General features: G+C 43.7%; 1 protein-coding gene across 1 annotated transcript in view; it reads left to right on the plus strand.

Annotated features, from left to right (window-relative positions):
- The window catches only part of LOC147727192 (tight junction protein 2-like), a 595,437-nt gene that overhangs the window by 61,520 nt on the left and 508,195 nt on the right, over positions 1 to 25,722 (plus strand). Inside the window, exon 2 of the mRNA XM_086961242.1 lies at positions 22,337 to 22,457. The gene's annotated coding sequence lies outside the window, so the exon portion shown is untranslated. The remainder of the gene's footprint in view (positions 1 to 22,336; positions 22,458 to 25,722) is intronic.

Raw genomic sequence — 25,722 nt, forward strand, 5'->3', positions numbered from 1 at the left:
TTATTGCACTAGTGAAAGGCTAAATGATCGGTAGTAGAAATGTTGAAAATGTTATACTGAAACATATAGTATGTTGAACATCTGGATAGGTTAACACATACTATGAATCTTGGATCTCAATACAATTGACCACGTTTTGTTGTAGCAGAATTCTTTCTTATCTCCAAAGGTGGCTGTCTGTATTCCACCATTCTGTATGTATACTTCAGAGGATAGGATTGTGTGAATTTGTCTTTGGTCTACATGTTTATTTATAATAGTTGTATATGTTGTGCAACTGTCTCCAAAAAAACCCAAAATGCGACAATTACCAATTGACTGAATATGTACAAATCCAAAGGGACTATTTTATCCCGCTTTAATCTACTGGTTGATTTAATGCAACACTCTCCAGTTTAACTTTGATGACTGCATTACATGCAATTCAAAAAGTACTTTTATTGATTGAGAGGTCACTAGACCAAACGTTCTCTTTGTCTAGTCAATGTTGATGGATCGGCCATTGGCGGACCCACTCATGACCCCACGCAATGCAGAAAAAGTACAGAAGTGTCGGAGGTCCACCTCCTTTTTAATCAATTCTCAAGAGCAGATTTTCTTTTCAGGAGCACAGCTGCCAATCTTTGTGTCATTCCTCTAGGATGGCCAGATTAAAATATACTACAATTATACCTAGAAACTGTTGCTGCTTTTCAGGAGTACTCACACTTAACTCTACATTTATGTCTGTGCAAATTCCTAGGAAAAGTCTATTTGTACTTGGTGACTCTTTTCTTTTTTTCTCCATAGGGAATGCATGTTTACTCTATGTAAAGACCTCTTCCTCCACATCCATCTATTGTGGGGTTGTTTTCTCCCTTTTCCCATCCTGAAATTATATGTATTCCTAATCTTGACAGGAGTCATTCTTCACCTTTACCCCTGTAACTGTCTCCCTCCAACTGCAAAATTCTGAGTACTCACAAAATTGCATGATTTTTGGTTTTCACGAACTTTTCAAGGCCGCCCTGTCCTTGAATGCACAGTCCTGCTTCAATAATCAAACTTGCTTGCATGTACTTTTGCAACATATTGAAGTATAGTTACATGAGTGTACCCCTTTACTAGTTTAATTTACATTGTGTTAACACATACGCTGAATACACACTCTTAAAACAGTCCATTTGTGTACATAATTGCAAGTTATACCAAAATGTTTTATAAACTAAGCATAGGCTGTTTGCATACTGCGCACAAAAAGCTCAAACAAGATTAACCTCATCCTCCTGTTTTTATGCAGCCAATTACTTTTCGATAGGCATTTCAGTTAGGAAATGCCTTTCGCTTTTCGTGCTACCTGTTGGGAGGTGAATGCCCCCTGCATGGTATACAGTTGTTCCCCTACCCTGAGTGCCAACTGAGAGTATCTTTTTTTTTTTTTAAGGCCCTAACCTTGCTCAAATCTACTGTGTGTGTGTGTGCGCGCGCGCAGGGCCCTTGGCCTGTCCCTTGCCAGGGGTGAGGTCATGGACTTGTCTTGTTTTTCTGTACTGTAGCCTGCTGGCCCACTCATGTAAAATGTTGCTTCTACATGCAAACCAAGATTCAAGCACTAGCATCCCACGTGCTTGTTCTGTGTGTTGACATGTGTTGCTTGTTTAGTACATCCATTATGTGTATGGAGGCCTTAGGTGCCATTTTGGAAGCCACTGGCCTGTTCCTGTACACAAGATGGAGGCAAGGATGTCTATAAATACAGTGAAAGTTTTTTGCTGGTATTCCTGAAGTTGGTGGGAGACTTGGAAACTGAAGCGGAGACAGATGAAAGGTTCCTTTAGACTTTCCATGAGGTCCTTTTGCTCAGAGGGGCTGCTGATTAGTCTTTCTCTAGCACTGCCATTCGACGAATGTGGGGGTGAAGTGTGGGGCTGCAGTCTCTCTTGTTTGGAGGAAGAGTGATATTTTCGATGACACCTGTCTTTTGTCTCCTCCTTGATTACTGCATAGTGTGGCTATTGAGAAGCTGGGTGCTGAAAGCTCACACCGTTTTGTGGCTATGTTTGTACTCTAGGCTGGAGACTATCCGGCTGTGAGAGGCATCACTTAGCAATTCTGTTTCGGGAGAACATCAAGGAAAGGACAATTGAAGAAAGAACCCCCCAAGCCAGTTCTGAAAATGCAGATGGTGAATCCATATCCCCTGTCTGTTTTAACTGTATAAAAGGAGCCGTGAAAAAGGGCTGAAACATGTCGACTTAGCTTAAGGGTATAGGGTTAGTAACCCTTACCCTAACTAACCCGAATTTTAAGTAATGTTTAACCATACCAGGGGTACCCAAACTAAAGTGATACCGGGGCCACCCCAAGGTATTTTTAATGTATACTCTCTTCGTCCAGATTAGATCATTATCGAGAGTGCTCCTTGGAAGATGGTTGAGACCATCCTGGTTTATAGGAACCAGGGTGCGACCCAGTGATGAAGCATGACACCAATAGGGTATGGGAAGGTCTATAATAAAAACAATGAATATTCCCATTAGAGTAACAGGACCAGATCATAACGTTTTAACCTGAGGATGGAGTGACCTATTGGCATCCTACTGTCCCATCACGGAATCTTTTCTCTCTCCCCTTCCACACACCTGTGTGGCTCTCTTTTTAAAAGAAGGCTCTAATGACCTACTTATGTTTCCAGCTCCTAGCTCTTTGACCAAGGAGGGGAGAGCTCAGGAGAGTACTCCGAGGACTGCTGTACACCGAGGGCTGGTGTCTGCCTGACAGCAAGCTTCCCAGAGGTGAATGGACATCACCTGGAGTCTTACCTTGCTGAAGAGCTGGCCCCTTCTCCTAAAGCGCCTGGATGCCAAACTTCTTGCAGAGAGAGAGAAGAAGCCTGCGAACCCTCCAGGAGATATGTCTGTCTAGGGAATGCCAGATCAGCCAGACCCTGATGCTGTGTCTGGTGGACCACGAAAGACAGAGGAGAGCAATCTGGAAGTCAAAGGAGTTTGCTGCTGTCTTTCCAGAAGTGTGGTTCCAAGCGGGAATCACAGATTTACGGCAGCCCTCACTGCTGTGCAAGCAGACCAATCCAGGATTGAACATGCCACAGAAAAAGAATGTGCCAATGGTGGACATCCCCACTGAATCCCAGAGCTGTGACATTTTGGATGTCCATACCGAAAACCAGGAACTGTCCCGCACTGGACATCGCCACTGCTGCTAAAGAGCACCTCGCAGCTGCCATCCAACTGCTGTGACCGGTGTCTGCATATTAGTTAAGAATACACAGCCTTGGAATGCCGTGTGTGCACATTTAATTGCACATACTCTAGTTTCAGAGCAGAGCTTTGAGCACCGGCACCATTTCATTTACAAATTAAGCACTGCCGCCCGACTCTAATTGTACTACATTTTTTGCTTTTTTACTACTTGCTTCTGATCGTGACTTACTTCACGTTTCCCTTACAAATTGAACACCACTGTCCGAATATCAGTATTGAATTGGGATAGACAATAGGCCCAGGCACCAAATTAAATGGCCCATGTCCGTGATTTCGAAAGCAAAAAAAACGTGACCCATTTTTGCAAATTGGAGTCGCTTTTGAACGTGTAAAGATGAGCAGTATAAATGTTTTGCAAGGCATGGAAGACTGCAGGGGTTTGAGCTTTGTGCACACAATTTTTATTTAAATATAAGGGAAATAAACTGTAAAAAAAATCGTCTAGCACACCTTGAAACATGCCCACAAACAACCAAAAACCTGCCCATACACTGATCTATCAGACCAGCCCCTCGTGGACACTTGCTGATTAGCCTATAGGCTAGTCCGACCCTACAAAATACCACAGGTCCCTTTGCTGCCCTTACAGATGGTCAGTCCGTCAGAGTGATTAATATATATAGATGGTCAGATTGATTGATATATTGAAACGTTAAAGCTTTGTGATTTACTGAGGGCCACTTAGAATAGCAGGTGTCGTTTTTCCAAAACCGAATTTGACTTTATTGCTAAGAAGAGCGAGACATTTTTATATATAAAATGTACTTGTTTGACTTTTTCCCCGCAGTAGTGTGGCGGTACATACCTCATGAGCCTTTCGGGCGGTGTCCTTTGCAGATAGTGCATCTTTTGCACCCTGATGCATCTAAAGCAATATTACACTGTGCATGTCTTACGTTTGACCCCGGTTCTGCTCAGGATATCGACCACAAAAATATATTGATACAAGAATATCTCAACAGGAATATCGTGTCATTAAAACAAGTAAGTATATTCAAGTAGGTATAGATTTACTGCTCCTCGCTCAACATCTACATATGTTGACGATATATATTGTCATGGTACATGTATGTGAAGTCCAGTTCAGTAAACTGTTTACCTACATATCCTTACCTTCGTGATATTTTTGTTGTGTGTATTCTTGATACATTCTTTTTGTGGCGTGATATTTAGGGCTCATTAATCAGGTGGTAGGCCACCCGCGGTGGCGCAAAGGCCAACACAGGCACGACATTGATCACAGTCTGTGCATTAATTGGTGTTCTTGAACCTGGCAGCAACGTGCATTTCAATATAAAATAGACTTGCGTCGCGTAATGACGTACGTGAGCTCAAATACATGTTACCTACAGGGAAACTGCCCAGACGCAAGAAAGCAACCCAGCACGTGCTCCTTTTAGCGGTTGATCTCGTTAAACCAATGTTGTTGTTCCGCCTAATCCTTGCTACTAACCTGTGGATTAGATTCTGTTTGAATGCTAGTATGAAAGATTGTTCTTTCAATGAATAAAAACGAAATGACGTCTGTGTAGTGCCTAGCTTTCCTGGGACGTTACAAGCACAAAGTTGTGCAGTCAAAGATTTAGTTCCAGGTCAAAGGTACCAGCATCATTTTACAAATTCTCTGCGAGCCTTTTCTTTGTGGTCCTCACTTGTGGACCTTAAATGGATGCGGACTTGCTGCTGGTTTTGACAGCGTTGACAGCTGGTGCCTACAGACCCGGGGCTCTCTCCGCCCTATGTCTGTTCATACAGGGTAGATTAGAAGCCCTGAAGACTTATTGGAGGATTAACAAATAGCAGTTTTACATTATCTGGACAGGCTTAGGACCAGGATTGGGCCCAGTTGCATTTTAATCAGTGTTTCAGTCAAATCGCATTGAGGGTTATGTAAGCAGGGCGCCGCAGAGTGCTTTTTAAATAAAAAGCACACTTATTTAAGTAGACCACAGATGAACTATTTTAAAGGGAATCCAATACAAGTGGTTAGAGGCTAGTAATTGGGAAAAGAGGAATTACTACTGATGCCCCACTTGAAATCGGTGCAGTCTGATGGAGAAAGCGGGAGGATGCGTTACAAGAAGTATATCACCCTCCTGGAGGCGGCCATTGGCATCACCCCACTGAACAAGCGGGAACTCCTCCCCGGGGGTAGACATGCCAACCTATGGACATTCTCCCGGTGAGTCCATGTCTGTTTACAGTCTGTGTCGGGGAGGTTAAAGGTCTTATCTGTGTATGCTCTACAGGAAACAATATTGCCTGTGTTAACCCATGTCTGAACAATTGTCGCGGTCACTCATTCCCGAACAGATCAAGTTCTCCTATGATTGCATCCCATTTCAGAAATTGAGCACATATATTTGTAGACACTTGATTTTACTAAGCATAGAATTGTTTGGTTAATATGGACATTTTCTGGGAGCTTCATAGCCTGTTTGGTTACTTGTCCAGGTACAATCAGGAACCTTAGTACCAAGGACAAAACATGTCCGACTTGTAAAGTTATTAACTTTATAAGAGTATGCTGCAATCATCCAGTTCTACCCTAGCCTGACCTGTATTTTTTTCAGTTTTACTTTTTTGGAATGTAGACATTTCTGTCAGAAGAGGCAGAGGCTCTGTTTCCGGTTGAAACCCCACTTTGGGCAAGTTTGTTCCATAGTTTGCTGTGCATCCGTTCTATAAATGAAGTTGTAAGTGAATATTTCTGAATATTCACACTTGGCCTTCACTCCAGTTGGGCGACTGACTGTATGAAAAATGTTGTTGTTGGTCACAAATTCATTTGCTAGCTTGGTGCATGAGCAATGTGAACACAACACAACATTGATAACTCTTTCTATGCAGGGAAACTTTATCTTTGTTCTCCCTTATTTGTGGTGGCCCTATTCAACCTGGAAGTGCATTCAATGTCTCCCTTCTCCAAGGATGGACAAATAGCTGCGCCTGTGTGTGTTGTGCTGCTGCAATTAACATCATTTAATTGATTTACAAATTCAGCCTGTTGTATGTCTACATATAAAATAATTCTCCAGTTACACAAATACATTCTGTGCTTGGATGTATTGATACCCGTGACTCTCATGTTGCCCAAAAGGATGACTAGGGCACTCATCTAGAAAAAGCTGATTTGGATGGATGGATGGATCTGGGCCAGTCTAGTCTGGCCACATTGCTGCCAGATGCAACATCTCAGACTCTTCTGGGTCGCTGACTGTTATTCATCCCGATCTCTCTTTAATAGCTGCACACTGATTGCTTTAACTTCAGCTGTTGACTCCTCACTTGACTCATTGTCCTTCTTGGATAACTAACTCGGTCATACTTAGGCAGCGCTGTTATAATCTATATGTGCAGTAACAATGACTTGGGCAAATGTTCATGGCTAACGTGCTAATTTCTTGCATTCGGGATGGGAAATTGGTGGAAAATTAGTATTGTCCCGGAAAATAATGTACATGATCACTGCCATGTACTTTTGCATGTTATTTCATGTCTCTGGTAGTGCCACTAAAGTACTCGAGTACTAATGCTAGAAGAGTGTCAGTGTAAATCTAGAGAAGGGGTAAAGATCCAAGGCTGAACCTTAAGGATAACTAGGTAAGAGTTTTCCAGCCCTTGATCTAAAATAAGAATGTTCAGCAACATAATGCATTACCCAGGAAAGCGTCAAAAAGATATGGTCAAAGATAGTGATAAGGAGCACATAAAAAGTGACCATGTTATTGTTTTTTGGCATAAATATAGCACACAATTGGTTTTTTATATCGTATTACCGTATACTTGATAGTCTGAAGATAACTTCCTAAAGGGTTCCAATGTCTCTGTGCATTGGTTCTTCACCTGTGGTCTGCAGACCCCTAGGGGTCCATGGCATCTATTCTGGACCCATATGACCTCTAACCATTAGTTTATGTTAATTTTAGGAATTTCGAGCTCAATAACGGTATAAATGTGGTTCCTCGTACGAGGATTATAGTTGTACTAAGTAAAAAGTAAAAATTATTCCTATTCGGGGTCTACAGTATTGCCTTTCCAATCTATTTGATATATGTATGAATAAAATCAATAAAGATATGTTTAGAAAAACAATTTAAAAAATATCCTTAGTCAGAAAAATATTGCTGGCAGAGGAGAGAGCATGCGTGAATGTGCACACTCACTATTCACATTTAAACCTACTCAGACCTGCACTGTCAATCAGCTTCTGACTTAAACACGCTTGATTCGCTGATGTTTTTCTAGTGAATTGTACACATCTACAAACTTGTCCGGTATTCTAGCTGCTCTGTCACTTGGCCACTTTCGAGTAGGTAGAATGTACTCTGGCATAATGAATACCTGTTCCTTTAGTTTTTATGCAGAAGCTGTTTTTGTCAATTTTAGACATAAAGACTCTGGATGCTCGCCAGCTTTGTTCATACCATGCTTGATTGCTGTCCTTTATTTATTTATCCAAGACCAATGTCAATCCAGTTACTTCTTCTCCCCCACCACTTCTACTGAGACCTCTGAATTCACATGATATTGCCTATTGATTTGTGAATACGACCCGAGTCTGATTTTAAGCAGTTGCAGAAGAACGTAGGAGTGCTGAGTATATATAGTTTGTACTTAATGTATATTTTGTGTATTCTTTTTGAGATTCAAATCTTAGAAAGACTTGGGGTTCCCCAGATTCAGTGGGATCCACAGAAGTCAAAAGGATTAAGAATCCTGGGTTGGTGGACTGTCAATAGGGTAAGGAATGTGTCCTTAAGTAATTGTGTGAGATTTTGTAGATTATGGATTTTAACCTTTTAAGTGCTGATGACGGAACGCTCCGTCATCAGCTGCGGGTGCGCTGTGCTGATGACGGAGCGGTTCCGTCATGGCCCGCTCGCTGCTCATGCGCGGCGCTAATTCCGCGCCTGCGCTGAGCGTTCTATTGAGCGGGGCGGGCCATGACGGAACCGCTCCGTCATAATCACAGCTCCACCGACGCTGGTGACGGAGCGGTTCCATCACCAGCATGCGGCCGCCACGCGGCCGCCCCGCCCCCTTAGCACTGCGGCAGAATAGCCGCCACAGTGAAGGGGTTAAAGGCGAGGCCAAGGGCTCTACCAGTATCCGTTATATATAATCTTATTCACTTATCAAATGTTTGGGTGTTAAGCAGCTAGTGAAAATTGGCTGTTGAGTGATCTAGTATCCAGTTAGTTGGATATTCAGGCATTGGTGGATGTGTGAGGAGAGTCTACATATGTGTTTTGTTGTAGTGGAGGTGGGTGGTGTGTAAAATTGTGTGGGTAGTGTTCGATTATGGGATTTATCTGTGCTTTATTGGGTGTGTATTTAGTGTTCTGTTTAATGAGTGCTGTGGCATCTTATGCTGCTAGGTTTGGATGAGGATGTGTACTGTTGTGAACCTGTTGATACCCACCTAAGAGGATTAGAAATGGAGAAAGTGGGGGTTAGGATTTGTAATCTACACTTTGGTGGTTATTTTAAAGTTAGGTTGTCTCAAACCAGATTGAAGGAAATAAATAAGATCATTGGCGTCTAATCAAACAAAGTTGAATTTGAAAGATCAACTCGAGGAGGATGGAGAAGAAAGGAAGAACAAATGAGTTGGGTGATACTTATATGGCATATATGGGTTGAGTGATATAGATTATATATATATTTATTCTAAATAATGGATGACAGCATGCTTAAATGCGTCATGAAAACATAAGAGGGAGGAAATGAATAGCAAGTAAGGCAGCAGAAACCGAAATACAGGTTAGATTAATGAAGAGAGGAGACGTTCTGTTTGACAATATTTGAAATTTGCAAAACAGATCGAAAATGAGTAAAATAGGTAGATTAAATCCTGCTTTTGCTTAAACTCGTGTACAAATATCAAATAATCTTAGGAAAGGACCACTTTAATTGATATTATTGGTAAATAACAGCCCCAGTAGTCACTTTTGAACGTTTTTATGATGTTAGGTGATTTTATACTCATTTGGTTGTGAAAAATCATTTTTCGCGAACGTTTTCTCTCCCCTTTTAAGTAATTTATTTCATAGGGGCTCTCGTGCTACTTGACAACTGTAGTTATGAGAACCTGTTCTCAAAGGTATCATTCCCAGCTCCTCACTTTCCATTATTTATTCCTAACTGTAGAATTGTGATTTTTGTTCTTTCTGTCTACAGAATATATTTAGACACTATACATATACAGTGCACACCAAGCCAAGCAGTGCGTTTCATTATTAATTGAAAAATTATTTGTAGGTGGTGAACATGAATGCGCAACTAGTTTTAATGGTAGTATAGATTGAAGCAACCCCATTAGACACTGCTATTTCGTCATAGTTCACTGACTAGCTTGGGAAGTTAAAAGCTATTCGGCAAAGACAATGCATGCATTACACGAAATCTACTCATGCCTACCCTTGCCGCTGGGAGGGACTTCCTGAAAATAATCACAGTGTTTAAGAGGTCAGGGCACGAGCAAGGACCCGAAAATGTGACCCATGGAGATCCTCACAGCGCCTACATGATCAAGGTCTAAAAAAATGCCTGTGTACCTTGTAAGAAGATTAGAGGGCAGGTGGGTGTGAGGGGGTGTTGTCTGTACTTTTGCATTTGTGTAATAGTGGTTCAGCTGTGCATACACAAATTAGAATATTTTTAAGGCTTGTGAAGCTAAGGTGTGGCAAGCTATAACATAAGGCTGTTTTTTTGTGTGAAAAGGTGTCGCGGACAGACCTAAATCCACCTTTGTGTTTTCATATTGTAGCATGAATATAGTCTGATGCATTCAATGAAACACTCAACAAGCTCACACCTAGACACACTGTGAGAAGATTACATTGCAGATACTTGCTCATACTGTAACTGGTGCTTCCTCTTGGGCAGTGGGGTGTTGAAAAGAGGTCACCTCTCTCATAATTCTACTTTTAAAGGGCACATATGATTATCATTCTGGGAACTAAGAAATGCTGGCAGGCACCTAAAAGCAGTGGGTTGGCACCCAATGCTGACGGCGTGATCCTAAAATGCGGTGGTCTTGCCTACATTTGTTGCTCCTGAACGTTTGCCGAGGGTGATATGGGTTTCTTCTTTAACTCACAGTCAAATTATTTTACTTTGTATCTATTCTAATAACTATGGTCTCTTTAGCTGAAAAACCTTTCCACAAGCACGTGTTTCTTGCCACTGCATTCACACTCCCTGTGCTATGGTTGTCCTTTGCTATTTCATAGGATAGGGACAAAATTGGGGGCTGAAGATACCACCTCACGTGTTGAGGAATCGAGAAGTAGGCATCGATGTTAGATGCCCCTGAACTACCATTAACACGATTAGTGATCGTGTTTATGGCTTGCACTGTGGTGTCAAAGATTGAACAGCTCTTTTGCCAATAACAGAAGTGGTGATTTGGAGAAGGCAAATGGGGAGCAACAGAGTTTGGGGGGGGGAGGGGGGGTGGAATGATGCAGACCGATTGGTTTTAGAAGGCTTTCCCATGTACTGTGTTTCCCAAGTGTCAAGTGAAATTCAGCCAGGAGGTTAATTCTCATGGTAGCCTTTTTATGGGCACTGCCCTAATAGATTTGGTGAAATAGTGCAGACTATAAAAAAATATATAGTATCTTTATGCCAGCCCTCAACTGGCTGCCGCTTTGCGTCTAAGACCTGTTACCAAGATTAGGATGGCACCATACTCATCAGTGGAAACAGGGACCCCTATTTTTAGGTCGACCCTAGGCAGTGCCTATGCGCTGTCTGCAAGAGCTGTTATCTTCTCTATCAGCTTTTGGCGTGCTGATGAATTGCCATTTGTTTCTTGTTGTGCCACTTAAAAATACTGGGTTTTTATTGGGTCTGATTCCCCTGCCTTTGCGTGCTTGTGTCACGCATAGGCGATTTCACTCATTGTTTGCTTGCGTTGGCCATCCCTAAACGTCTGCGGTTCTCCCTGGTCATCCTGATCTGCCTTTTCTTTCATAGGCTATCAACATCGTTTCAGGCTTTCAGGCCAATTCATGGAGCAATGCTCTGTTCGGCACCTAAAAAGTTGCAATTTCTGTCCGGTAGCTGTTGAGCCATGCCAATAGCTCCAACTCAAATAAATGCGAGACCTATTGCATTACTAATGCTTGTTTATTTATACTTCACTGCATGACCGCCTTTGACACTGTCAACCATCAAACCTGTATCAATTTCCAGCAGCATTCCTAGAGTTCGAAGCACCTTGCTTGCTGGGTTTCCAACTATCTCTCTGTCTGACACTAGGCAGTGCAGGTGAAAACCTCCAGATTTAATCAGCCAGTACCTCCAGAATTCAATATTTCCCCCATCATCTTCACTCTCTAAGTGGAGCCTCTGAATTTTTCTGCTAAACCGTTAATCACAATACACCAATATTCTTATAACTGACGGATCTCTATGGTTAATATATTGTTGAATTATAGTGTGACCTATGAGGGATGCCTTTGCATGTTTGTATCACCATAATGGTGCTCCTATTGTGATGTCGGTCACTGTGCTTAAGTGGGTAGTGCGGCGAAGAGAAGGGTGGGCTTTTTATTAGTTTATTATTGTGTCTTGCTGATATGGTGTCTGTTGTAAGTGCAGCCTGTTTCTAAAAGAGTTTTGGTGCTGTACATGATGACCAGTGGAATGCCCTTCTTGTGTCTGCGACCTTGTAGCATCACTTATGCTTTATGTGGAATAATAAAAAGCAAGAGGCATGTCAATGTCAATGTCAAATATTCTTGGAAAGCGCACATCTTAATGAGAGGTCTCATGGCGCATAAGCTCATGCGTTTTACCTAACATACTTGAGAGGTAGTAATTTCACCTACATAAGTAGGTAGGTGTGGGTGACTGAGGAGCAAAACCATGAATACATTGGTTGCAGGCATTGACTGAATATGTTCTAGAAAGTCTAACCAGGAGTGTCAGTGGAGCAGCTCACTGGAAGTCTTTACATATACATACATGCATACAAGGGATGTACCATGTTACAACGCATACCGTTACAACTACCTACCATTACAACGCGACCATTACAACGCATACCATTACAACGCATAGCGCTTTGAGGTGCTGGATAGTGGTAAGTATAATTTACTATTCTAACTCCAGTCCCCGTGGACCCTAGGGAAGGTGTTGGATAGTAAATTATACTTATTCACTATCCTAGAGCGCCCCCCAGCGCAATGCGTTGTAATGGTATGCGTTGTGAAAGTCGCGTTGTAATGGTAGTGCGGAGTAACAGATGCGTTGTAACGGGTGTATACCGCATACAAGAGATGGTCCCAGCACAGCTCCCCTTTGTGGCACAAAGAAGTAATTTTGTTAATAGGAGGGTTTCTGCTGTCAAAGGAATAGAAATAGTTGATGAGAAAAAGAGAAATAAAGGGATGTTATGGAATTATCGGTGTGTGAGAAAGGAGAAGAAACAGGCGTTCTGTTTAAGGTAGTTCCAGGTCCCAAAAGGCTGAAACAGATACAGCACTACAATAAGTTGCCCCTAACCCTTCTGCCCATAGCAGCTGGGTGCTGTGAGAGGATCCTGAATCCTTATGCTCTTATCCATCGGGCCACAGCTAGCAATAAGTCAAGGTGATGATAGTTTCATTTGAGGTTTGCCCATTTTTTCATGAATTAAAATTTGTTGTTTGTAGCAAAATGGGTTCTGCCCAGATTTTTTGGTTTTTGGATCACCTGGTTTTGGACTTCTTTTGTCGGTGAGCCTCCCAACTGGTGTCTCGCTCACGGTAATCACATCGTAAACGGAGTGCACATGTTTACCGCTAGTGTCCTAGGGTTTAGATTAGTCGGCTGTGGCGCAGCGAGGGTATGGGTTGGCATTTGGCTGGTTACACGCATGAGACTATAGTCATGCGCAGTTCAGTAACTGCGCAATGGTAGTCTGACCCAGAGGGGACTCTGCAGGATTAGATATTGACCTTATAATATTATTGAAAAAAGTGGAGTTAATCCCAGTAGGACAAGGGTCAGGTAGGGCCCTAAATTTGAAGGAACAAAAGGTGACCTGAACCTTTAAACTAGTTTCAGCATGTGATTTATTGGCTGAAATGATCAGCAACCTTTATTTTTGTTAGATCAAGTTTTAATTAACCCTTATTGTTTTGTGAAAAATTCATTCATTTTCAGAAAAGTCATTGAAAAAAGGCACACTATCCTCTCTGGAAGATAACATACAATAATCAAAAACAATCCGCAAATTAATTCACGTGGTAAACAATACACATATGACAATGCGCAAAATGAAACACAAATGCAAACGGACATAGCAATATTCACATTAAACAACATTTCTTATGGAATTACACAAGTGATCTTTTCAGTGTATAACTTATCAACATTTCAGAGTAATCTTTTATAATCCAAGGGAACAATATCTAGCAGATGGGGGAAACAATCCAACACCCTTCTCATCTGCAAATACTCAATTTGAAGTTCCTCAATGAAGAAAATGCCAACGCGTTTCGAGTCCTAATCCTCATAATAAAAAGACTTCTCACAGGGGCGGCTCTAGGCTCATGGCGGCCCTGGGCAGGGAGCCTAGGTAGGGGGCCCTGGAAGAGGGGGTCCGGGCGGGGCGGAGCGCAGAGGCCAGTGAAGAGGGGGGTCAGGGTGTTTGGAAGGGGAACACAGCTGGAGGCCGCCAAATCTCTGCCACGCAAATATGTATTTATCCACAGAGGATTATTATATTAAGGATATATATTGGTGTGGTGGCCCCTGGGGTTTGGTGGCCCTGTGCAGGTGCACAGCTTGCACATGCCTAAGGCCGCCCCTGCTTATCAGGGCTTCTGAATTTCTAGCTTTGCACTGTTTCAATCCTACGTGCAATGGTATTTTCTCTAAAACGATATTAAAAACAGTGTTAAGGTTATTACTGCTCCATAGTCCCTCCTCCACACTACTACATAGTACTTTACTGCCAATAACTTGCTAGAATACCTGGCATGGAAATATCTTCCCGTCTTCAGATCGCTAATTATTAATTGCTGACCTGCTAAAATTGAAACTTTTTTTTATTTCAAAAATCTTTATTTCGATCACAGATCATAAAAGATACATAACAATATATACAATTAAAAACTTATTAAACCTAATGTGATCCAGTAGTTAAGATATTTAGTTTAAGTACAGGTAAAACAGTAAATGCAAATCAATTCAGTGGGGTCCGTTATACCAGTCTTTTCATAGCTCGGCTGCGGATGAACCACAATGAAGTTAAAAATTTTGAGATTGCGAAAACTACAGTGGGAGAAAGGTCTGATTTTAAAACTCTGTAGGCAGTTTGGTAAGATCTGAATCCCAGGTTCCTAAGTAGCGGGACTAACCAGTATTTCCTGCTCCGCTCGTAGCCCTTGCAGAAGAAGACCGCGTGCACGTCATCCTCCTTCGGGTGTGCACACATTGGGCAAGATGATACGGTGGAGCAGGATGTCCAGGACGCTGTGAATGAAGCTAGTGGAAGGCATCCGTATCGCCACTGTAAAAACAATTTCCTCGTTAATGGAGGGGCGATCTCATCTAGAGTTTTTTCGAGGGAATAGGAGTCTTTCACTTTCAGGAATAAGTTTGTCAAGGACCCCTCTCGAGTGTCATTAGTGGCTCTTGTGAGCATCAAAGCGTAGTAAGCACTCACAAGTACCTTTTTTGGAATCTTGGTACATGAGTTAGGAGGGTCCGTCCATAATTCCGGGTAGCCCAATTCCTCGAACCTCCCCTTTACATACATTAGCCACGGAATCTTCTTTATGTTCCGTAGTTCCAGGAATTCCTGTAATTCCTCTCTATAAGTTACGAGATCTGGGCTACACCACAAACGCCTCCAGAATGTTAAGGGTTTAAGTCCAAGCTCCTCTGTTATGGGTTTAATTCCCAGATCTAATCTAAGGGGTAGTAATGGAGTGCTCTGGGGGAGGGCAGCTACTTGTCTCAAAAATTTGTTTTCAGTGGACTGTAGCTTTGAATGTTGGATGTGGCCCCACAACTCACCCCCGTATGTAACCCCCGCCCGGGCTTGTGTTTTATATATATATGAATAATTGGGGTAAGTGGTCGGTGACGTGATTTATTTGCCAGGCGCAAAGTGCCACCCGCCAACTGAGCCAGTTTGATGGTCACTTTAGCCTGGTGCGACGTCCAGGTTAAATGTTCGTTTAAGGTGATCCCCAGGTATTCGATGTTATGCACTCATTCTAGTTGGACGGTGCCTAGCATGGGAGGGGCTCGATTTCGAGATTTGGGATTTAAAATCATAAATTTTGTGTTTTGGGGATTAATTTCCAATCCCCGGTCAGAGCAGAAGTCTAAAAAGCCATCCAAGATGCGTTGGCTCCCCATCGGGGATTTAGAAAGCAACAGGGTGTCGTCTGCAAACATAATTGCAGGCACCCTGTTGCCAGTCAACTTTGGGGCGTCGGAGTTGGCAATCCTGTTTAGGTGAGCAACAACCCCGTTCACAAAGATGCAAAACAGGGTGGGTGCGAGCACGCACCCCTGTCTCACACCTCTGCGAACGGGGAACCTTTCGGTTAATTTGCCACCTTTGCCACACCTTACGCGGGCGTAGTTGTTGGAGTGAAGTCTCATCAGGATTGCCAAAATATCCGCGGGGACTTTCAGCTCTTCCATGACTTTCCACAGCCTTGCTCTGGGGACCAAATCGAAGGCGGCACGTAGGTCTACAAAGATGGTATATAGACTGCCGCCCTCGATTACCGCTGTTCTCCAGTAGAGAAGGTGTAGCCTAAAGATTTGATCTGTGGTGGATACTCCCTCCCTAAATCCTGCCTGATACTGAGACAGGATGTCCATTTCTTCAATCCACACTTGCAAACGATTCAAGATCAGTCTGCCAAAGAGTTTTTGGGATATGTCAATCAGACTGATGGGTCGATAGTTGGAAGGGAGCAGGGGGGATCCCTTTTTATAAATTGGGACTACCTCTGCTCCCCTCCAAGTATCAGGCACCGTCATTCCCCCCAAAATGGCATTGAATATTAGTGTGAGGTACGGTGCCCATATCCCTGGTTCCTGTTTAAACAGGTCCCCCGGGACCCCGATCAACCCCGGTGCTTTTCCGGCAGCTAGGCCTTTAATGGCCTCCCTCACCTCCTTTTCAGTGAAGGGGACATCTGGGAGGCTGGATATATTTGAGGGTCCATCACTGTTTGATTCCCAACCTCCCTCCGCGTATAACGCTTCAAAATGGGCCTGCCATACTGAGGGGGCTATATTGGGCTCTATTGCGGAGGATAAGTCCTCCGTGACATTCGCCACTATGCGCCAAAATTTTCGGGAGTCTCTAATTGCCAGTGCTTTGACGAGGTTCTCCCAATAATCATAGTCCCATTCCGCCCTCGCGTTCACCAGAAGGGATTTATACTTTTTTCTCCTAGCGCGGATTTCTTCCTTGCTAAGGTGTCCCTTGATGGCAGATAACAAATGGGCCTTTGCCTCCCTACACGTGGCATTGTACCAAGAGGTTTTCGGCTTGTGGGCATTCCTTTTCCCTGAGGTTATGAACAGATCCTGTTCTAGAGAGGCGATGACGCTTTTATGTATTTGTGCTAACTCTCCTCTAGTGTCTTCATCTTGGTCTTTGGTTCCTAGATGAAAGGCATTCTCCAACAAGGGGATTAACCTTTCATATAGGCGGGGTATTCTATCCATACTATTAGCCAACTTCTCCCACTTGACTTTCCTACGGTTGTTTTCAAGTAGGAGGCCTGTCTTGTCTTTGCCCAGTCCCTGCGATGTGTCCTCACTCCCGGGAAGGGAGTAAGTCAATTCCAAGGAATTGTGGTCACTATCCGTTCTTGGGCAAACTTTAAAGTCGACTATTGCTGGCCACATAAACGTTTTGACCATAATGTAATCCAGTCTGGATTCACTACCAGCGTTATTGTAGGTGGGATTACTAGGTATATCCGATTTGCAACGGCCATTACACGCCCTGAGACCAAGATTAAGAGTGAGGGCGTTTATCTGCAGGGCTAGGGGAGTCCAAGCCCTTGGGGGTGGTGCCGCCGTCTCCGGTATAAACCAACAGGAATCTTCATCTAGGGAAGGACCATCGCGTAGTCCAGGCAGTGGTTCATAGTGAGAGTTGAAGTCGCCCCCAACCAGACAGGCGAGTTCACATGGAATGCCCTCTAGGAACCTAGCTAACTCATCTACAGTGCTCGACTCTTTGTGCATCTGTGTCGGCCTTGAATAGATACTGATCACTAGTAGCTTCGTAGAGTCTGGCCATTCAAGTAGGACAGCCAGCAAATCGTCGGAAGCAGTCTCCAAGTAGGTAGCTTGGCAACCTAAGTCCGTTGCTACCGCTATCATTAATCCCCCTGATGGCCTACCCCTTCCCCCCCATTTGGCTGCTTTGAAGAAGGAAGCAAAACCCGGTAATTCTATCTCTTCTCGCGCCCAAGTTTCTTGTAGTAGTAATAAGTTTTTGGATCTAATATAGGAACCCCACTCTAAACAGTCTAATTTATTGGAGAGCCCTGCCACATTCCAGGAGATTACTGTTATGACTATCGATTGGTTGTGTGGTGGACTCATAGGAACCAAGTTGATGTCAGTAGACTCATGGTATGCCCTTTGGTTTGAAGTGGGGTGGTTCTTACCCAATGGTCTAATATCCGGTGGTGGAGAGGGGTGCGACAAGCTTGGAGTCAGGCTAGGTTCGACTGTGCTAACTGCCCTAAGGTATAAATCGGGAGCTGTAGATGTAATGGTGTCAGGTGAATGGTCTGTAGATGTAATGATGTCAGTTGGGGAAGTTGCACAAGCAACATTCCCCAGTTCAGCCGCCTGTCAATCTACCATTTCTAGGCTACTATATCGATTCTGTGTGGATAAGTAAGCAGGATAGTGTGTTCTATATGGCCCGGGAATTCCCCTCTTATGTCCACCACCCCCCCCCCTCCTCCTCCTAGTGATAGTTTCCCAGCCAGCCTCATCCCCATGACTAGGGAAGTACTCTCTAGTTCTTTCCCTATGTAGCGGGTAGTTATTGGTCTCCCTGGGGCAGTTTTCCCAACCCTCCAATAGCTCTTAATGATACCCCCATCTATGATCCTCTGAGTTGTATACATTGGAGGGGTAAAAGAAGGCGAGGGGAAGTGTTTGTATAGTACTGCCAAAGTCCTCATCAGAAACACAAGAGCAAATGTATGCAGCTGTGTTGGGGTCTCTAAAGGAAACCAGGATACAATCTCCTCTTATAGATTTCCTAGTGTGCCCCACCCATGCTACTCTCTTGGTCGTGGCTATGTCACTCGCTGTTCCTCTCGGAAGTGGTCTATTAACCGAGAGCCAGTTTATCACTTTATTCCTAAGTGAGGTGATTGATTCGAATATGGGGGGATTGAGTTCCGGCACCCCTGCCATGACTACGGTGTAAGGAGAGGCTTCTGGGGGGAGGTTTACAAACTGTAATTTACGTTTAGTGTATGGTTTCTTTCCATCCAGGGGAGGGTCGTTCTTGGTTTTTGCCAAAGGCATAGAATTTTCTTTAGGAGGGGGAGCTGGTTTTGGGGAAGCAGTATTTGGTTGCTGCGTGGGCATCGGAGCCTTATTTACAGCTGTAAGTTGTAATGCATTATTTTTTGGGGGTTGTGGAGGTTTGGGTTTTAAGTCTAAGGGCTTGTTATTTGGTAGTGCCAGAAGACTATTACCTTTACTAGGTTTAGAACCTAGACCCTCCTTTATTGTTTTGGTCCCACTAATGTCGGATTTCCTTGCATCGGCAAGTTGCACAGTTGCCTTTTCAATAGTGACTAATCTTGCTTCTATCTTAATCAGTCTCGCCTCAAGGGGACTTAATAGGGACCTAAGCAGTGTGCCTATATCCTCTAATGTGATGCCATCCGAGGAGGTGTCTGCTTGCGTGTTATTAATGCATTGTGAAGGTGAGGTTAGTTTGGGTGGTCTAGAAGTAATTAACGTTCCCGGCCTCTCCACCACGGGGGCAAATGTGGCTGTTTTCCCCCCTTTGCCTCTGACTTGTTTAGATTTCGGAGTTTTGGACCTAAGCTCTTCTAGGTTTTGCAGCCCATGCTTCTTTTTTGGGATAGCCCCCTCTCTGGATCCCTTGTTGCTAACTATATTGGCATCTGTGATTAGAGCTATCTCTGTGTTCTCTGATAGTGTGGGCTGGACGGGTTGGATGGTAGGTAGAACCATGAGGCTCATGTCATCTAAATCACTCTGTAGATCAATAGTGAGTTCTGGAGTAGCAGTTATAGTATCTGGGGGAGGGCATAATACCTGGTCTGTGCTAGAAGTATTTGGTCTGGCCGAACTGTTTTCTGGGGTTCTAGCTTGGGCCATAGGGCCCATAGAAGATCTCCTTACCCAGTCTATTTCTTGGGATATTCTGCGTTCCAAGACCTGGATTTCCTCAATCAGGAGGGAGCCAGCTTTGGCAAAGTAAGTGTCAATTGGGCCTTTAACCGCTCTGGCCGCGGCAAGGGAAGATGTTTTACTCCTAGTTTCCCGTGTACACATTTCACAAGTGTTTCAGTGGTCTCGGAGTGACAGGCAAAGAGAGGGGGCCCGGACCGGACTCTCACGTACTCTAACGGCCTCAAACGGCCCTGTCTTTGCCCAGTCTTCGCCCCAGCCTGCGTCCCGCGGTGCGGTATGAGACTCTTCAGTTTGTATTAGAAGGTTGGGGCGTGGCCGCCGGGGGAAGAGGCACCAGCTGTGAGGAGCAGAGGCTGCTGGTCCTCGCAGTCCCCCGGTAGGCTCGCTGCGCTGTTAACCCCCGCTGTACTCGACCTGGGAGTGAGGTTTCCTATCCACCGACTGTGGACGCTCACACCAGGGAGAACGGGGTCGGTGCAAAGAGGTGAACGGCACCCGCGAAGCGGGTGTCGTGAAAGGTGAGCTCGGACTTGTGTGCAGGCAGCAAGAAATCCAGACGGCAGGCAAGGCAGGTATGACAAGGACGCCCACTCTGAACTGGAGTCACTGCACAGATAACACCGAAGGCTGGGGGCGTGGCCGCCGGGGGAAGAGGCACCAGCTGTGAGGAGCAGAGGCTGCTGGTCCTCGCAGTCCCCCGGTAGGCTCGCCCCGCTGTTAACCCCCGCTGTACTCGACCTGGGAGCGAGGTTTCCTATCCACCGACTGTGGACGCTCACACCAGGGACAACGGGGTCGGTGCAAAGAGGTGAACGGCACCCGCGAAGCGGGTGTCGTGAAAGGTGAGCTCGGACTTGTGTGCAGGCAGCAAGAAATCCAGACGGCAGGCAAGGCAGGTATGACAAGGAAACACTTATCAATATCAGAGATTATGATCAAAAGCTGAGCACATAGCTTGCGTTAACATCAAATTCGTACCTGCTTGCAGTAATATGTGACACGACAGGATCGGCCGGATGCAGTAAACAAATGAGACACTTTAGTGGGAGTCTACTCCTAGTCAAAGGTAAGGGTGCGCATACTGTTTGTTTTGTTCCAAGAAAAAACGGAACAAAACAGAATAGAGATCCTTATTGTGAATTATTGTTTACAGTTACAAGTGATAGGAAGAAATCGAGAAATAATGAATGTGCTGAGAGCAGCAGCACGCTTTTCAGGTACGCGTTTTTTATGAGAATTTTGCGCAGTAGATTACCATTACATTTTAAGCTGGAATTCCGGGAGAACAACATGGGTCATTTTATTTTTCAGATACCTGACAGTGTAGTGACTATTTGCGGTGTCGTATTCAAGCAGGGGATACATAGTATCTCTGCAGGTACGAATTTGACCTTAACGAAAGCTATGTGCTCAGCTTTTGATCACATTTTCTAATATTGATAAGTGTTTCGATGTTGGCAGGTCAGCAACAAATAATTAGTGATCTGAAGAAGGGAAGATATTTCCACGCCAGGTATTCTAGCAAGTTTTTGACAGTAAAGCACTATGTAGTAGTGTGGAGGAGGGACTATGGAGCCATAATAACCTCAGAGTGTGCCTTCTTAGGAGAAGAGCAGAGCAAACCTGAAGAATCAAATTTGATTCTTTAGAAAGCTCTCACTCTCCAACCTAGTTGGTGACATGCTTCACCATCGGGCCCCACCAGGAAGGTCAAGTACTTCCCCGGTGTGCTTCGACACCAGAATTACTGCGGAGCTGGTTGATTTTGTGCAAGTGTATGTGAAGTGAGTTAAAAGTGTGATTTTTGAGGTAATTACTCTTTAGGGGTTAAATGTAATGTTATAGCCCTGTAGCCCACCATAGCAGGCTACAACTGCCATTAAAGGCCTGCTCCAGCTTTCCGTTCGGGCCTTTAACAAGTGAGCGGGACTTTATTGGTCGGTATAGCCCAACTACGAAGGGCTATAAGGCAATTAGAACTGTCTGCCACTAGAGGGCAGAATGTTCTAACAAATAAAAAAAAGGCCTCTCGGAGCCCGAGGGGGTTTAAATCCCCTTTGGCTCAGAGAGCAAAGCATGGAGCACTCCATTGCTTTCAATGGAGTGCTCGACTTTCCAATGTTCTAATATGAAATATATTTCCACCAGTTATGTATATTTGTACTTTACTAAGTTGTATTGTGTGTGTAATAAATGTACTTTTCCTTAACTAAAGAAAAACCACAGACTGGATATTCATTTATTGAGTGTTCTAACATGCCAGCGAATGGTGGTTACTAGCCTACACCACCTCCCTTGAGTACTCCTTGGACTGCTCTGCTCCGCTATCCTGAGTAGTCAAGTGCTACAATGGGATGTGTGGTTACCAGTGACGGGGAAATTGTGGACCTGTTCTTGGTGCAGGACTCACAACTAATAGCCCCTTTCCTTACATTGCTGATGAGCTGTGCTGTTTCCCATGAACTCTACTTTTAATCACATGAGGCCATTACCTCTGTAATAAACTGGTAGAGGTGAACTGTGGATGCCAACAGTTTGAAATGGTGATTCCAGTTACTCCAAAATAGTCTAATATGGGGCATGTGGCCTTTCAGTTGTGTTAATGGACTATGGTAGGCTAGATTTCTCACGAGAGGGTACTATTTATTTTAAGCCAGCAATTTGTTTTACAGGGAGCGAACACAGACCTTGTCATCCACTTACGAGTGGGACAGGCGGACGAGCTGGAACTCCTACTCGCATCCCGACTCAAGGCGCAGAAGGAGGGTATCAAGGGGCACGTCATCTTACCAGGTAAGACACTTCCACACTCTCTACTTAAGTCATGAGATGTTAGTTAATTCACATGGAGCCAGTCTGTAGAATATGCACCATATTGAGCGTGAACCAAGCAAAGGCAACTTCCTTGTGTACATATAAAGAAAGCAAGATTCATCTCTTGCCATTGTAAAAAAATCTGAAAATAATTTGAATGTTCAAATCATAGTTTTGATATGTTTAAGTGAAGTTACTTTTACGCATTAATTGTTAGTCTTCTAAATGTATTTATATTTGTTACAGCTTTCACACACAGTATTAGGCTCTTTAAATTATAAAAAAAAAAAAGTTTGAAAATATAAGTTTATTATGTTAGAATAAAATGCAATCAAGCAATGCTGTACATCTGAAATGAAAATAAAATGTAAAAATACAATTGTGGAAAGAGGCGAGGGGAAAAAAGGAGGGCTATACGCATGGTTCATAATATCAGAGACAGAAGTCAAGGAGGTTGAAGAACTTATTGTTCATGAGGGGGCAGGAAAAGGATGTTTGTGCATGTTTGTCCAAAAAATCTGTAATTGGGGTCCACAGTTCTTTCATGTTTAAACCAATGATATGGGGTGCTTATAAGCAGTATCTCAGCTATGATTATGGCATACCATATACCACCAGTTTTTGAATGAGAATTGAGAGAGATCTTTCCAGTTTCTCGTTATTTTCTGGAAAGCAACTTATAATAGTAGATTTAATATTCTTCTGTTCGAAGTAGTGTTTATGCAACCATCGGCTATGCTTCTTAGGAAAATATTAGAAATATAATAGGGAACATTCCAACGAAAGATGGAATTCATGTGCTTCGAAATTTGTGACCAATAATGAGAAATGGGAGGGCATCTGAAAAGTAAATATATTAAATCGAAATGCGGTGATGAACATGTCCAACAAGTATCAGGGAGATCTGGGTTGATTTTGTGTAAAGATGCAGGGTGTGTAGGAGTCGTATGTATGTATGTATGTATGTATGTATGCATGCATGCATCTCTGGAAGATTTCCTCAGTTGTGACCAAATCTGCTTCTATATGAAGATGGGCCAAGTTGTATCCAAATCGTGCTCCCCGGATAATTCTGCAACTGTTTTAACTCTATTGTTAGTAACACTATGTAAGTGTGAGTAAATGGTAGAAGCCTTTGAATTTGTTTAGAGGAGATCCACAAGATGAGCGTTGGGTGGTGTGATGGTTGGGATGTCTGATTTTAAGTCGGTATATGTGCTGAAGACAATGTCTTGGGAGCAGTCAGAATTTATTGTGAAATGATGGTGAGAGTCCGAAAAATGTCTGGGCCTACTCAAAGGAGATAAGAGAATCTTGAATAAGCAATCGATTATTGGTTAACCCATTGTAATGCTTTCGTCTTCCAGCTTTTCCAATAAATAGGTCTATTGTTATTAGCATGCAAATGAACCCTGCAACTGCTTTCTCCACATTGCAGTTACAGACTAGTAAGGAATTACTGCTAATATGCAGTGAAACTGAAGTTGTCAATATTGCTGTTTTTCGACTGAAGCAACAAACATTTTATGCAAAAAGACAAACAATTACACAAAATTAATACTTTTAGTACCAAAATGTCTACACTTAAAACAGCTTCCAAGCATTTGAAACTGATAGTTAGACTTTCCTGTACCTACAATGGGCTAAAAGTGTCCTGGGGCGGAAAAGTATTTTTTTACTTTTCAAAAGAAATTGCCTACACAGCTATTGATAATAGAGAGGAGCCTGCACTTCATCATAAAAAAGCTCCCACTTCCTCATGGCCCGCTGCCTCTCCCTCTTCATCGCACTACTGCTCCTCCATCTTCATGGCACCGCTTCTCCCCTTTGCTCCATGTACTACTGCTCTCCCTCATCGCATCACAGTCCACCCCACTCTAATCTACACTACTCCAACAAATTTAATTTACCCCACCCAACCTACCCCATACTACCCCACTTTAACTCACCCCAATCTATCCCACTTCAGACTATCCCATTCCAATCTACCCCACCCCAATCCACCACAATCCAATCAACCTCAATCTACCACACTCTGCCACACTGTACCCCTCTCCAATATACTCCACAACAATCTATCCTCTCCAATCTATCCCAGTCTACCCCTCTCCAATCTACCCCATTACAATCTATCTCACTCTAATCTACCCCACCAAAATCTACAAAACTTCAAACTACACCAATCTACACCACTCCAATTTACTCCAATGTACCTCAACCTATCACACTCCAGTGTACCACACTCAAATGTATCCCACTCTCCCCCACTCCAATCTACCCCACCCCAATCTACTCCACCACATTCTACCCCACCCAACCTACCTCAATCTACCCCTCTTCAATCTACTCTACTCCACTCCAACCTACCCCACCCAACCTACGACAGTCTACCCCTCTCTAATCTACTCCACGACAATCTACCCCAATCTATCCAAATCCAATCTACCACACTCCAATTTACAGCACTCCAATTCACAGCACTCCAATCTACTGCACCCCAATCTATCACACCCCAATCTGCCCCACCCCAATCTACCACACTCTGGTCTATCTAAATCTACTCCACTGCAACGTACCCCCCACTCCAAATTAACCAAATCCACCACACTTCAATCAACTCCAATTTACCACATTCTATCCCACTCCAATCTACCCTACCCTGATGCATAAAACCCCACTCTACCTCACCCCAATCTATCCTACCCCAATCTGCCCACTCCAATCTACCCCATCTATGCCAAACTACTCCACTCCAGTGTATCCAAATCTACCCCACTCCAGTTTAACCCAATCTACTCCACTCCAATCTACCCTACCTCAGTCTACTTCACTCTACTCCAGTACAATCTTCCCCATTCAACCCACTACAATATACCTCCATCTACCCCACCCAACCTGTCACAATCTACTCCAATCTACCCTTCTACAATTTACCCCAACCTACCCCCTACAATCTATCCCAGTCCAATCTACCTAACCCAACCTACGCCACTCCAGTCTACTCCACTGAACCTAACCCATTCCAGTTTACTCCATCTACCTCACTCCAATCTACCCCACTGCAATTTACCCCACTTTGCCCTACTACTGTCTACCCTAATACAATCCACAACACTCCAATTTACCCGATCTACCACATTCTACCCCACTACAATCTACTCCACTACAATCTACCCTCACTCCAATGTACCCCAATCTACTTCACTCCAATCTAGCACAATTGACCCTACTCCATCGTACCCCA

This window comes from Lissotriton vulgaris, chromosome 3_1 (assembly GCF_964263255.1).
Source record: "Lissotriton vulgaris chromosome 3_1, aLisVul1.2, whole genome shotgun sequence".
Taxonomy (NCBI): Eukaryota; Metazoa; Chordata; class Amphibia; order Caudata; family Salamandridae; genus Lissotriton; species Lissotriton vulgaris.